The sequence below is a fragment of the Phoca vitulina genome, unplaced genomic scaffold (assembly GCF_004348235.1).
Source record: "Phoca vitulina isolate PV1807 unplaced genomic scaffold, GSC_HSeal_1.0 scaffold19, whole genome shotgun sequence".
In the NCBI taxonomy this organism is placed as follows: domain Eukaryota; kingdom Metazoa; phylum Chordata; class Mammalia; order Carnivora; family Phocidae; genus Phoca; species Phoca vitulina.
Window position 1 is genome coordinate 21,121,927 of NW_022589722.1, and position 15,593 is coordinate 21,137,519.

The 15,593-nt window shown below is 48.7% G+C and overlaps 1 protein-coding gene across 5 annotated transcripts in view; it reads right to left on the minus strand.

Annotated features, from left to right (window-relative positions):
• The window catches only part of LARGE1 (LARGE xylosyl- and glucuronyltransferase 1), a 522,066-nt gene that overhangs the window by 98,089 nt on the left and 408,384 nt on the right, over nucleotides 1-15,593 (minus strand). The gene's annotated exons all lie outside the window — the stretch shown is intronic.

Sequence of the window (15,593 nt, forward strand, 5' to 3'; positions counted from 1 at the left end):
AGCTGAGATGGCCTTCACTTGTAGCAGTCCCTGAGGGCCCTGCTAACCAATTCAGGATCTTCTGTGCCATTCTGATTCAAATACATCTGACCTGCTGTGGGGAAATGTCAAATATGGTCTAAGCGGACATCTGGCAACTGAGGGCTCAGGAGCAGGCGGGGGGATGTTTAAGCATAAAGGTGGATGACAGCAACAGCTTTCAAGGAAACGGGAAGACTGGGAGCCTAGTCTCTCTCTCTTTCTGATGTCACTGGCATCTTTGCTGGGATCTGTCAGTCCCGGGGAAGGTACAGGATAATGGGTCATAAACCCGGCAATGACAGGGCTGCAAATAAACTACTGGAGGTGCATCTCGGCGGCCCCTCTTCCCTGTAGCCCAAGAACTTTCTCCATCTGGGCACTTAGGCATTATAATCTTTTGTAATTGTTTCTAGGTCTTTTTAAAAATGCTTATTTAACTTTATTGAGAAACTGACACATAATTGTATATATTTAAGGCATACAATGATGATCTGATACTCACATATACTGTAGAATGATCACTAAGATCAAGATAATTAGCACATCCATCTCTCACATAGTTAACACAGGTAAGTCTCCGATGGTCCGACATCAAAGGTTTTAACTGGTTTAAGGTGAGCCCTGGACATCAGGGTGTTTAAGATCTCCCCAGGGGATTCCAATGTGCAGCCATGACTCTGAAGTCCTATTCTAAAGTGAGATTTCTGAATAACTGTGCAAATCTTACAAAGGATATAGTGAGAATAAAATGAGATAAAGCATGAAATGCACTTAGCACAGGGCTCAGCACAGAGTAAATGGTCAATGCACATTAGCAGGCGACACTAACATAACCCCTGGCCCTCGATACATGGATGGCACGAGGGTGTATGATGGTCTGCAGCTGTCTTGCCCTGTGTATTAGGGAAGGGGGCTGGATCATCTCCCCCGGGAACTGCTGTATCAATCTCAAGCACTGACGGCCAAAGAAGAGACTGGAAAGCAGGCTCAAGCATGGGGCTCTGTCATTTACTGGCTCTGCTAACTTCTGCAGTCAATTAGCCTCTCGGCACCTCCATTGGCTCCTCTGTAAAATGGGGATCATGTGAGCTAGTGCACATGAAAGCCCGAGTGGACTTTAAGAAATGGGTACTGTGCACTTGAGAGGGCTCAAGGAAATCCGATGCCTCCCACCATAAATACGAATTCAAGGAAACCGTGCACTGAGTGAATGTCAGATTATTTTCTTTATGGCAGGGAGATTTAGGATCATATCCTCCCTTCCTTCCCTTCCGCTACAAACTAAACAACACAGGTGTCTGGGTCATAGCTCCTGCTAGCTCTTGCTAAGACCTGAGTGAGGGACACAGGAGGAGCTGATGTTCTGTGGGCCAGCAGAGCAGGGCAGAAACATTTTCAGAAAATGACCACCCCTTGTGGCCACCAACAGGCCTGGTCAATACGCTTAGTCCCTGTGCAGAAATGCCAGAGCCAGCAGAGTGACCCACAGTAAGGAAACGGCTCTGCTTCACTGGGTCACTGGTTTGTGATTCATGGCTTCAAAGTCCGAGCTGGACCTCTTAGTTGGAGACCATCTGATTGAATTAAAAAAAAAAGCTACAATTAGGTTTTGGATTAGGTGGCTCAGGTGGCTATAACAGAACGGCACAGCCTGGGTGGCTTCAGCCACGGACACTTATTTTCTCACAGTCCTGGAGGCTAGAAGATCCAGGCAGGTTGCTTGCAAGACTGCTTCCTGGTGAGGGCTCTCTCCCTGGCTCCTAGAGGACTACTTTTTCACTGGGTCTTCCCATGGAAGGGGGAGCGGGATGGGGGAGAGGGCGCTGGAGCGTGAGCCCTCTGGTGTCTCTTATTAGAGCACTAACCCTGGCAGGAGGGCCCCACCCTCATGACTTCATCTGAACCTCATTATCTCTCAAAAGCCCCATCTCCAAATACCATCACATTAGGTTAAGGCTTCAACATGTGAATTTGGGGAGAGGGCACATTCAGCCCAAAGCAAGTTCCTATTAAGTAGCTACTCTGCAAGATACGGATTCTTCTGCCTGTGCTCCCGGCACAGAATATAAAGCACACATACATCGATGTTTTAAAAGTTTACTTTTAAAAATTAGCTCCAGGGCGCCTGGGTGGCTCAGTCGTTAAGCGTCTGCCTTCGGCTCAGGTCATGATCCCAGGGTCCTGGGATCGAGTCCCACATCAGGCTCCCTGCTCGGCAGGAAGCCTGCTTCTCCCTCTCCCACTCCCCCTGCTTGTGTTCCTGCTCTCGCTGTGTCTCTCTCTGTCAAATAAATAAATAAAATCTTTAAAAAAAAAATAAATAAATAAATAAATAAATAAATAAAAATTAGCTCCAATTTCACCTAACCAATACATTTAGCATTTTCTCATCTGTAAACATTTAAGATATCTATAAATGTTTGATATAGAGTACCATTTCTTAAAATCCATCGTGTATACATACTTGCATAAACAAACAGATAAATATAAAGGATGTTTACGTGTGGTGTTGTTTGTAAATGGGGGGAGAGTCTAGCATCTAAAATACCAATTAATTAGGAAATGAGATAAATTATGACACGTTCATCAAATGGAAAAAAAATGCAGTTCTTCAAAAGAAAACACAACTTTATGTACCAATGCAGAGAGATCAACGGCGTCTTATTTTCAAGTAGGTAGAGCACCTAACAATTTAAAAGGAGGTGCGTGCATAAAGAGAAATAATTAAATAGGCAGAAAGAAGAAAGTCACAAATCCACTGCAAACTGCTAACAGTGTTTAACTCTGGGAATGTGATGGGGAGAGGGGGTTTCATCTATTACCGTATCTCAGTGGGGTGCTGGTAAATGCTTAACAACTACATCTCCGGAAGAAAAGCCCTGATTTTTAGCGTTTGCCAGTTTGCACAGTGTAAATACCCCCACCGTGGCAGATCTCGAGCGACGACCAAAGTGCCACTGACGGAGCAGGGAAGAGACAGGCCATGGCCCATCACCATACAGCGACTTCACCGTATAAACACAGCAGATGCAAATAACCTTCCCAACGCACATAACAGTAAAATGATTAGGAAGTAATGAGTTTTGAGTACTTACTACCTTTTAAAAAGTAACTTACCATTAACTGTAGTTGTGCTTAACAACCCGATCTCGTTATTTGCTGAAAATTTAACAACAGGCTCTCCCAAGCCAGGGCTCTGTCACATCACGGCGTTTCTATACGATTTGTCCTTTACAACAAATGTGGATATGGATGGTTGTCTAATTTTTTTTTTTTTTTACATGCAGTTTAAAATAAAAAACAGAGGGATCCTATTCTTTGGCAGTGATCTAGCACTCTTCTAGCACCTGGCAGAGGCTGTAATGAAATGTTAAAGCAACTGAACCGCTCTTTCTGAAGACTGCTGTGCGCCAGGTTCTGCAAAAAGGGCTAGTTTGTTAAGTACGTGCGATGTGCCAGAACATGGACTCTTCACACACACAGGCTATGCACACGCCTTACAGTAGTATCTCCACCTCTGCCCTGAAATACTCTGAGTAGGTATCGTGACTTGGGACTTTCGGATCCCTGACAGCCTCTCAAACATCAAGGCATAGGAAGCCCTGGTGATGAAGGGTGAACGCCAGATGCCTTCCGGGAGAAGGTTTCTAGCTGCAGGTCCAGTGAGGAATGGCTGAAAATAAGCTGAGAAAAACACATGGGAGCAGGCTGGAGGAGCAAGGGGTGGTTTGTCATTAGCCAAGCAGTAGAGGGTTGGTGATACGTGCTCCGATGTTAAGAAAACACTGATAACTCTGTTCAGCTCTATAGATCTGCACTCTTTACCCTTCCCAGCCATATGGTGACATTCCAGGGAAGGCATTCATGATAGACTGTGTGCCCCCCAAATTCCTATGGTGAAGCCTCATCCCCAGTGTGATGGTATGAGGAAGGGGGGCCTTCAGGACGTGATCAGGTCAAGACAGCAGGGCCCTCATGAATGGGATTAGTATTTATAAGAGAGACCCCAGTGAGCTCCCTTGCCTTCTCTGCCATGGGGGGACACAGCCAGAAAGATGGTCATCCATGAACCAGAAAGCAGGGTGTGCACCAGACCCCAAATCTGCTGGCACCCCTGACTGTGGACCTCCCAGTGTAGAGAACTGTGAGGAATAAATCTGTGTTATTTATAAGCCACCCCAGCTCTGGTATTCTGTGACAGCAGCCTGAATGGACCAGGACAGCATCATGACCCTCAGTTCACAGGAGAGGACCCCGGGGCGTGGAGAAGCGGCCGGACGACCTTAAGTTCAGCATGTACGGCAGACGGGACAGACGCACCAGAAACAGCTAGCGCCCATGCTCCGGCCATGCAAGCTCACCCAGACGGGCGAGCCCTGCAGGTGAGACCTAGGGCAGCGGAGAAGTCTTATTTTTGCTTTTGGTTTCTCTTTGCGATTTACTTAGCAAGGAGGGAAGAAAACCACGAGCCTCTTGTCAGAGCTACCCAGGAAATAAAAAGAATCACGTATAAGGAAAAGAGTCTGGGGGGGGGGGGGGGAGGGATCTCAGAAAGAGAGAGGTGGGGGAGCAGTCTTCTTGCATTTAAGGTCAGCTTCCGGGAGCCTTAGATTAAACTCACACTCTCTCCAGTGAGGCTGTGCCCTGGGGGGAATGAAGAAAGCCATGCCAAAGAACTCTTCCAGAACAGTGCTCAGGAGGGCGGGGGACGAGGAATCTTGCCATGTTTTCAGGATGCAGCTAGGAGAACGCTTTAGTGGCTCAGGGTAATGACATGCCCCCCACCAAGTCCGGTCAGTGGGGGTCTCTCTCCCGGCTGCCTTGCTAGGGTATACAGAGAACCCAGAGCCGCTGAAGGCAACTAGGTGGGCTAAGTGCCCTGGGCCTGCACATGGGCACTTCTGCAAAGCGTTGGAACAGGGTGCAGCCCCAGCGCCGAGATGAGACTTCAGCTCAGGGACGAGATGCAGATGGGGATGATGAAAAGGGAGAGGGTGCTGGGTGAGGATGCTCGCTTTCTCCCTAGGGCCCCGAGGGAAGCCGTGTATTGTTTAAAAACCTCTCAGGCTGGGGTGCCTGGGTGGCTCAGTTGGTTAAGAGACTGCCTTCGGCTCAGGTCATGATCCTGGAGTCCCAGGATCGAGTCCCGCATCGGGCTCCCTGCTCGGCAGGGAGTCTGCTTCTCCCTCTGACCCTCCCCGCCTCATGCTCTCTCTCTCTCATTCTCTCTCAAATAAATAAATAAAATCTTTAAAAAAAAACCTCCCAGGCTGCTGGGTGAAGCTGGACGGGCCCTGTAGCATTCAGGCATCCGCTCTACCTAAGCTCCCCGCCGCCCTCCACGCTCCAACTGAGGTGCCAGGAGTCTCAGCCACCACTTACTGAGTGCTTCCTGTGTACCAGGCATTGTCCATTCACTTAATCGTTCCAGCCATCCTAGGAGTCTGTACTGACACTCCCCTCTTACCAGTGAAGAAAGTCAAGCAAAAAAAAAAAAAAAGAAAAGAAAAGAAAAAAGAAGAAAGGTGAAGGGATTTGCCTAAGTGATCTCTGAATGGTCACTGTAATGGAGCCAGAACATGGGCTCTTCACCTCTCCCCATGTACTGGGCACATACTCTACAAGTCACACCTTTGACTAAACTAATAGCCCAAACTACGTGCCAAGAATTTCCACATCTCTCGGCCTGTGCTGGGGGGGCCTGCTGCTCTGTTGGCCTGGAAGGTCCACCCCCCCGTCCCCACCTCCAGTCCTCTTGGCTGACACTTTTCTCAATGCACGCAAGCAGGCCTCCCCCAAGCTCTCGGGGCTGTGGGCACACCCTTCCATCACAGCACCCAGCTACCCTGTATTCGCCTTAAGCTCCTACTTTAAGTCTGTCGGGGAGGGGGAATGGTACAAGCAGAGACCACACCTGATTTTAATTTCTGCTCCTGGTGCAGGGCCCGATGCCAGGCACCTGCCACCTGCCGAGTGCATGCCTACGGAATGGGCAGACGCTCTAAGACCCGGGGACACGGACTGTTTCCCACCAGCAACTTTCCAAGTTGTCTTCCACGTCCGGAAAGGCAGGAGTGATGGAAGCTGGAATTCATTTATTCGTTTAACAAATATTTGAGAGCCTTCCCTGTGTATGTAGGACTAAGCACCCCTCTTCCTTACACAGGTTAGCTCCTGGGGACCACCTGCTTTCCCTGTCACATTGTCCTCTCCGTTTCAGACCAGCAATGACAGTAAAGACTCCTCCTCATGCGAAGCAGAGCATCTCTCTGACGCCCCTCCCGTAACATCTCTTCCGCTGACAGGTGGAGGAAGAGCTCTACTTTTAAGGGCTCCTGCGATTAGATTTTGGGCCCATCGGATAAGCCAGGATAATCTCCCTATTTCAAGGTCTGTAATTATAGCCGCAAAGTCTCTTTTGCCAAGTAACATCACAGAATCATAGGCTCCAAAGATTAGGGTACGGGCATCTTTCGGGGGCCCTTCTGTCTACCACAACAGGCAGCAGTTGAATAATCAAAAATATTTATTTTCTAACATTGATGAAAAGTGCAATGAAGAAAAAGAAATCCTTTGGAGAAGATGGCCAAGTAAGCCCATCGAGGGGAGAGGACATCGGAGCTGAGCACTGAAGGCAGCAATGGGAAGAGCAGTCCAGGTTGGGGGCCCAGGCCCAGGGGGTGAGAGTGCATTTGGGCAACAGTAAGGAAGCCGGTGTGGCTGAAAGAGAGTGTGCAAGGAAAAGTAGGGGCCATGTGCCTGGACGAGGAGCCACGAGCAGCCCAGGCCAACTCCCTTCCTGAGATGCCGCACTTTGCCACGATTCTCTCTAGGCTAGTGGTGATCTCTACAAACCCTAGACCTCAGGCAGGAGAACGGGACCAGGTGCACGGCTCCAAAGCGTGTTAGCTTTGGAGGCAAAGAGGAGGCAGAGCTCCAAGGGCACAGAGGGAAGAATCTGATGGCACTCTGAAAGGGCACACTTGAAGACTCTGATTTGAACATTACTAGATTTCAGGGGTGGCGCCAGACTATGCAGGGTCAGGAATGACGTCTGCTCGACGTCTCTGCCCAGGGGGTGTGGGGCATGACCACGTGAGAGCAACATGAACACCCAGCTCCACTCCTGCTCGGGGCCTTCGCTGTGCTTGCTGTTCTCTCTGGAACGCTGTTCTAGATCTCAGCATGGCTGCCAACTTCCCTTCTTTCAAGTCTGCAGCTCAAATGTTGTCGTCTTGGAGAACCCTTCCCCAAACAAACAGCTCTTTCTAGAAGAATCCAATTCCCTTCTAGGCTTCCCAGCACATCACATTATGTCAGGGGTTCTCAAACTCAGAGGTGTTGATGTTTTAAGCTGGACGTTCTCTATTGTAGGGGACCCTCCTGTGCACTGCGGGGTGTTTGGCTACATCCCTGGCCTTTACCCACTTTGTGCCAGGAGCATCTCCCTCGCTGTGACAACCAGATAGGTCTCTGAACGCTGCCAATGTACCCTTGGGAGCCAAATTTCCCACCAACTCCTGTTGATAACCGCTGCCCTAGGTTACTGTCTTCAAAACACTTGCCGTCTCCCAAAGTTATTAACTTCATTCAACAACAATACTTATGCAATGTCTAATATATGCCAGGCATGATTCTAGGGACAGGAGATAAAGCAGGCAAATTAATAGAAATTACCACCCTTGAGGAACTTGAATCATCATGGAAAGAAACAGAAAATTAAAAAGAAAACGAGGGAAATTATCGTAGGTCAGATGGCAATTACCACTACGGAGAAGTTTAAGGCAGAGAGAGGTGGCAGAGCTGGAGAGGCCCCCAGGTTTAAACAGGTGTGTTCGAGGAACAGCAGCGAAGGCAGAATGGCTGGAGCTGAGTGAGTTCGGGGGCACCCCGGCGTGGCGGCGTCACGGGATGCGAGATGGGGATTGCTCCTCTCCCATAATAAGCGACCTCCCACAAACAGGGCTCCTTTTTATCTTGGTCTGTGGCATCCTCTGGGCCTAGAAAGCTGCCTGGCAGGTCATACCTGCTGGGAGCCCAAGGACGATGTGTCCAGTGAATGAACTAACAGATGGCTGGTGCTGGGGAGGGAGGGCTCAGGCCCAGATCTCTTCAATGGACAAAACACAGAGTTACTATCAAAAGATGCTCAAGGGCCATAAGCATCTTCCCTCTTTGGGAACATCAAATAACAAAGGAAAGTACTAATATTTGACATTTATCGATCCAGAGATCGTCCCAAGCATTTTATAATCTCATTTTGTCCTCAAAGCAATCCTGTGAGGTGGGAATTCTTCAAGTCCTGAGATGATCAATAAAGTTTGTTAGCTGCCCGGATATCCTGGACCTAGAACCAGAGGGAGATGGGATGCGAACCCACGACTGCTAATTTCCAGAACATATGTAATACTGTCTTTTAAAAGGAAAAATGAAACGGGAGTTCCAGGAGCACAGGGTGACCAATGTGGGAGGAGGCTGGACACCTGCAGTCCCTTAGTCTACCTTTTAAATAGTGACAAAAGGCAGCCTACGGACTGAGTGCCGACTACATGCCAAACCTCGTCTTATATTAAATGTATGGTACTATCTTCCTTCTCCCCCAGTCCTCTGTGAGGCAGACACAGCCATCCCCGTCTCACATATGAACGGAGGCTCAGGGAATCAGCGACGTGCAGGGAACTGAGGGGGGCAAGACCACAGAAGAGAGTCTGGGATGTACCGTTCACTTCGTTTCACTTCGGTATCTACAGGGTTATTGGGTGGAAGAGGGCATGGATTTCTGGTGGGAACCTAGAAGGCAAAAGCAAGGCCAAAGGAGATTCAGGTTCAGGATATGAAGGGGACAAGCTCTGGGTAACTTCACTGAACCGCAGGAGAAGGGTAAATGGAGAGAAGCAGCTGGTGGCAGGATGGCTACACAGACCTCCAGCCGGCTGAGCTCCCTCCGAGCAGGGAGCGTGGTCTTAGTCATTGACACCGACCTTGAGGGAGATCTTGAGCAGGTCACGGCTTTGCACTGGGGTCCGTCTGTTGAACGTCTGCAACCCCTTGAACTCATGGCTCTCCAGGGCGGTTGGCGGGGGTCAGGGAGGGGCAGGACCTCTTCCCAGGACAGGCTACCCCAGTGAATAATATTCCCGCGTCCCATGTGTCCCCCTGGATATTTGTATTATGGTTGCATATAGATGTTCTAACTATCTGAGCCTGAAACTAACACTACTTACAGAAACAAAACTAAGTGCTGGTTTTGCGTGGTTTTAGTAGACACTGAGCCTGGAGTACACATCGAGGCAAGAGGATACTTCTTGTTCTCTGATCATCTGCCGGGAGACGTTCACTACGTTGGGAAGGCATGTCGCTGACAGCACACAGCACTGGTAGAATCTCGGTCCTGTTTCGCATCGGCAGTATCGCACTGAAGACGGTTCTACCCTGAACACGGGCACAGAAGGCCCGGACCGCTCCATCCGCTGTCCACTGCGGCCAAGCCTCAGCCATTACACGTGAAGTCAGTATTATTTTATAGTAAATTAATTTCCTTTTATTTCTTCTTTAAATTATAGCCAGGGCACTATATTGATTTTTTTTTTTGAAATGATATTTGTGGACAGTGCAATATAGGTAACCCTTGAATTTTATTCCATGATTATAAAAAAGGCGTTCAAAACATTTGTTGCAAAAACGAGGCAAGGGCTACTGGCAGAATGAACAGAAGGCATTTTCATTATTTTTGTGGATGACCCGAAGTTGAGGACTCAAATGAAGTCAAATAAAATGAGACAGAGATTGGTCTAAATCAGATAAAACTCGACCAGAGATAAATATAAAACCTGTGCTTTAGGGTCAATAAATCTATGGCAGGAGAACAGAACGGGGAACCTCTGGCTGAGCAGTCATTCAGGGTGCTTTTCAGCTGAACTCAAGTTCAAGTTGAGCCTGAGGAGCAAATGGCAATAAAAGTCTGTACTGGGAGGCCGCTTCTCAAATTTTAGCATGCATCAGAATCATGCAGGGAGCACGTTTAAAGATTTTATTTATTTATTTGTCAGAAAGAAAAAGCAGGAGCGCACAAGCAGGGGGAGCGGCAGAGGGAGAGGGAGAAGCAGACTCCCCACTGAGCAGGGAGCCCGATGTGGGGCTCAATCTCAGGAGCCTGGGATCATGACCTGAGCTGAAGGCAGACACTTCACCGACTGAGCCATCCAGGTGCCCCAAGGGAGCAAGTTTAAAGGAACAGTTAGCTGGCCTCATCTCCAGAGATGCAGATGCACTTTCTCTGGGTTAGGGCCTGAAAGCTGACGTTCTAGGCAGACATTCTGAATGACTCAGAAAAGTGGACTGAGTATCCAGCTGGAGGCGTGAACCTCTGATGGTCTGATAACATCCAGAGCGTATCTTTCAGGTCAGAGTGTCGCCCTCACAGAGAGAAGCCAGGGCTACCCAGAAATGGCCAATCAGGATGGTGGAAGGTCTGGAAGCCATCTCCCACACAATTCCCTCATATAGGAAGAAGGTTTTGGAGGGCTGGTGACTGGCTTTGGACATGCAATGACACACAGGATGTTGACTTAGAAGGTGCAGTAAGAACATGTCTCCATCCTTACGGTAGAGAGATGGATGACAAAAATACCGCACAAAACAGAGTAGACATTTCTACTGAGTCAACCATTCCTCGAATGCCAAGCATCTTTCTCTGGGCTTATTCTACAAACTCTATTTCAGCTCTTCTGTGACACGAGCTTGGGATACAGAGCTCAAAAAGTGGTAATCCCTGTCCCCAGAATTAGTGTAGGAGTTTTTTGTTTTTTTTTTCCTCAAACTTATTTCCAAGCTCTAGGATCAAGTGAGAGTGGGAGGTGCTGCTGGGTTGAATAGTTTCCTTTATTTTTGGACGTTCCAGGATCTCTAATACACCAATATGCAACTTGAATCTCTAAGAGATGGATACGGTGCACAGATTTCTCAACCTTATCTGTCCACGGTTTCTAAAGATGTATCAGCATCTCCTGCAATGCCTTCTGGAATCAGTCTAGAAAATGCTGGTCTGGGTTTATTGCAAGGTTGGCATTCAACTCCGAATCTCGATCATTCCAGGGGCTCAAGTCACACTAAGTTCATTTGTGGATATGCAAACTCTTCTCCACTAAACTGCAATCTTCCTAAAGAAAGGTTCTTGGTAGCACTCATTTTTAAAAAAATCTTTTTCTACCCAGAATGTAGGCATTCAGTAGCAGGGGCTGAATGAATGAACTACATCTAAAGCTAGTTTCTCTGGATGCAATTACTACAGACAGAAATCATCCAATACGATATTCCTTCAGAGCATAAACAGTTCTTGGTTCTTGAGCCAAGAGACAAGGAGGGTTCTGGGAAATGGAGGGACTCGCCTAGGGCTGCAGAAAGCTGGATGTCGGGGGCAGAGCAAAGGGTCAGCCTGCATCCCACACACTTCTGGTCAGCCCATGAGAGCTATATGTTTAGCAGTTCTTTGGCAAGTGGTCAAATGTAGGCTCCTTTTGAATCCTTGCCATGGAATCACCATGGCATCCGGCTTCTCCTTCTCCACTTTCCTCCAGCCTCAGAGGTGAGTCAGTCCTTGAATGTCCCCATTTTATTGTTCTGTGGATAAGGATTCCTAGAGAAATTCTTCTTCCCTCCCTGGAGAGCCAGGTCTCCATCTGTCGGTCTCTGGCCTACTTTGGAGACTGAAAGGAATGGGATACATTTTATTTTTAAATAGTTTCTTAAAGCACATCCTCTGGTTAATGCAATGTCCTTCAATTTGGGGAGGATGCATCTCGTCCTTGAGTAACCTTTGGGATCGTACGCGAACACCCCTCTCTGTAAGGCAGCCATCTCCTTTCTACTGGCCTGCCTTCCCTTACCCCATCATCTTTGGTCACCTGCTACCTGTAGCTTTCCTTCCCCTTCTCTTCTTTGCTGGTGTTTGTTTTGAAGATTTTCACCATCAGCGTAGGGACTGAAAGTGGGCTGAGTTTTAATGAACCTGTCATAATCTTACTAAAAAAAAAAAAAAAGGTCCTGCAAACAGCTGAATGCCGGGTGAATGACAGCTTCCGGCACCTAGATGATGGGTGGACAGAGCGGTCGGGGATGAACCCATCTCTGTGCGAGCCTGTGGGACGTGCCCTTTAATTCCATCTGAATGCTTATGGCGAGGGCCCTGAGCCGGGGGCCGCCTGGTCATCTGCAGCTGCCGGGGTCTAGCAGTTCTGTGACGATGGAATCAAGTTGTGCACAGCTCCCGTACGAAGGGAGGGGAGCGGGTGGGAGATGGTGAGCAGATCTTCTCTAATCTTTTAGGCCCTGTGGGCTTTGTGCTAGCAGACTGGGAAGGAAAACCAAGAAGAGGACGGAGGAAGCTGGCTGGCTATTTCCAGGAGAATGTCTACCGTGCAAGACAGTTCTAGGAATTAATGAAGATAATGCATAGGAAAGGGTCTGCTCCGATGCCTGGTGGATGCAGCTGAACTTGATCAATGGGGCCGAATCTAAATTACTTGAAAACAGTTGCTCAGCCAGGCTGTGGTCAGGAAGAGAAATAAACATGTTACAACTACCTTCCTAATGTACTTTGGTCTATCAGGCTCTTGGAGCTCCACTACCAGAGGGGAGCCTCACAAAGGGCTGGGGGTGGGGGTGGGGTGGGCTTATCATTCTCCATTCACAGAGAGAAACCCAAGGCTCAGAGAGCTGGAGTAGCTGTCCAAAAGGAACAAAGCCAAAAAGTGATAAAGTTACCTCTTGAAGGCAGATTTTTCAACTTAAACATCTTATGCTTCCTCCCCACCCCCCGGGGATTTTTAAAGTAAAACACAGTCAGGAAGCTGACATATGAAGTAAAATCAGCACTTTTTCTAAAATAATATGAAAAGGCAACCTTTTCCAGATAGGGGAGAAAGAGGAGAAAAAGTGCTAAGTGGCTGCATTATATTTAAGGAAAAGCAAAAAAGGTTACTTTTGTTTTTTCTGACCTGAGGGCTTTGAAGACCTTAGCAAACCTCAAAGAACCACCATTTTTAAAGCAGAGAATGGATTCCATTCCCTGAGAGGATAGGTGGCAGAAAAAACCCAAGAGGACAGAGACTGAGATGTACCGTGCCCTTGTTTTGTGCCAGTAAAAGCTGGCTTGTTGACCTAGTTACCTTGGCCATGCCCCCATCCCAGGGACTATTATCCTATTGTACAAGGGAGAGAACTAAGGTTCATTCAAGGAGGTGAACCATCTTGGCCAGATCTACGTGGACATTTAGTGGCCGAACTGTGATTCCGGTGTGGATCTGCCACCTTTTGCCCACACCAAGCTGAAGGCTCAGCATGGGGCTTTGCTGGAGATACCCCAGGAGGCCTGCTCCGTGCAGGGATTTAGGGCAAGCGGGCTCCCTCCCCGCAGAGTCCTCAATTTCCATGAGAATCTAAGAGCTGCATGACTCATGCACTGATGTGTGCTACAATTCTGAGTCTTAAAATAACAAATCCCCATCACGAAAGCCAATGCATTCTGATGTCGCATAAATCCTTTTATAATGATCACTTGGTGTCACTGGCTTATTTAAATGGACACATCATTTCTTTCAGGGCTTTCCTCATCTGCTCTGCACTTTAAGTACAAGCAAGCAGGGAAGTAACTCACTGCCTTTGGCATCGCGAGTAGAAGCTGGAGGTGGTCTGGATCCTTGTCTGTCGCCTGACCTCACGCTGAGTCAAATGGGAGAGGCAGGAGGGGACGTGTCATTTTTGTCATAATAAATCCCCCATGTACCCCATTTTTCTTCTCCCTGCAAACCCAGATTGATGACCAGTGCGTTTTGGTTTTCACAGATAACCATGACCCTCGAGGACTGTGTCCTCGAGACACTGCAGTATATCTCTATGTGACGTTGTCTTATCATTCTGGGAGGAAGACAGAGACTCAACACACACCACAGTTTACCTGAGACTTCCCTTCTCCCACCCAACAAACATGGGGGTCGCCAACTTTACAAAAGCCTGGAGGGAATGTGTTGGGAATCCAGGGAATCTTTGACAAAAGATCAACATGGCATGATAATTCGCTGACCAAAGGAAAGTACGGGGGGCGGCGGCGGGGGGGGAGACACATCTGATTGGCCCCACAGTGGGTTCCCTAAAGGTCCAGCCTCAAAGGCACTGAGAAAGCCCCTGGGAAGGTTTGCTGGGAGGGGAAACAGAGTGCCACCTTTCAGAGGAGACCCTTCTGCTCCAGAAACATCCTGGAGGCTTTCTTAGGGGGCCAAATCTTAGGCCCCTCTCCGGATGCTTCAGACAGAGCCTGGGATTCTATGACAGTTTCTTGATCCTGAAGCCACTTTAGTTCAAGCTAGGAAGGTTAGTCGTTAACAAGCCATCCTCCTTACTGATCGGACTAGAGCCTCAATCTCTCTCAGCGTGAGTTTCCGGTGTACAAAGCAGAGATAAGAATAGCACCTGCCTGGTGGGTTAGTGTGAGGATCAAATAAGATTAACATCTAGAAAGTACCCAGTCATACTCGGCTGAGATGCTGAGACACTGCCTTAGCCATTATCAAAACACTTCTAAGCCAGCTAACGGAGAGCCGCTGCTCAGAGCGGCCTGGCTCCTCTGGGGGGCTCCTCAGACTTCCTCACCATCCAGCAACTCGGGGGTTAGTGCCCAGTACAGCTGGGGGCCCTGGGGGTAGCCTCCAGGAGGTGTGGGAAAGGCTGCTGGTTAAAATTCTTCCACTGCAACCCTTCCGGGCTGTGATGCCTGGAAGGTGTCACAGGAAAAAATTACACAGAGTGAGGCATGCCTGGATGTTCTGGCAAACGTCAGCTAAGGAATGCCCCCATCTCAAAGGGTGGCCTTCACAGCGCTCCCTGACTGGCATCTCTATGGCTCCTCAGGACATTGACTCTGAACCTTCCTTTCCTTGTCCTCCTCCAGCTTTGACCCCACTATGACCCCATCTCTGAACTCTCACCTCTGGAAGCTTGACTGTCTTCTGTTTTCCTTTGGCCTCTGGGGCCCCTGTATTTGTACCTGACCTCTCTGGAGTCTGACCCTCAGCTCTCGGAGTTGACTTTTTGGCTCTTCCCCCTACAGCCTGGCCTTAGTCTCCAAGACCCTCTGGGTGGCACCGTCCCCAGACACCCACCCCACCCTAGTGCAGCTGGTCTCAGACGCCAGGTCCTAGTCCTTCTGGGCCTGACCAAACCTACTGCTCCCTGAGTTCCAAGTTCTAGTCCCGACAGAGGTCACACGTCTGCGTCCTTTGAGAACAGGGTGCCAAAGCAATGGCGAAGAGGATGAAGGGGAAAGGGCAGAAGGATCCAGAAGCACAGCGACAAACAGACATTGGCAGGCCTGAGCTTAAGGAGAGGGAGGCCGCTCTAGTTCCTTATCGATACACTCTGTGAGTTCACGGGCCGTATGTGGCCCACCTGGCACAGGGTCTAGGACACCCTGGCTACTCCAGACACAGTTGTTGAGTACAGAATGAATGAATGAATGAATGATACCATTAACAGACATGCTTTCGCCACTGAGATAATTAGCAGAAATTATGTCACTT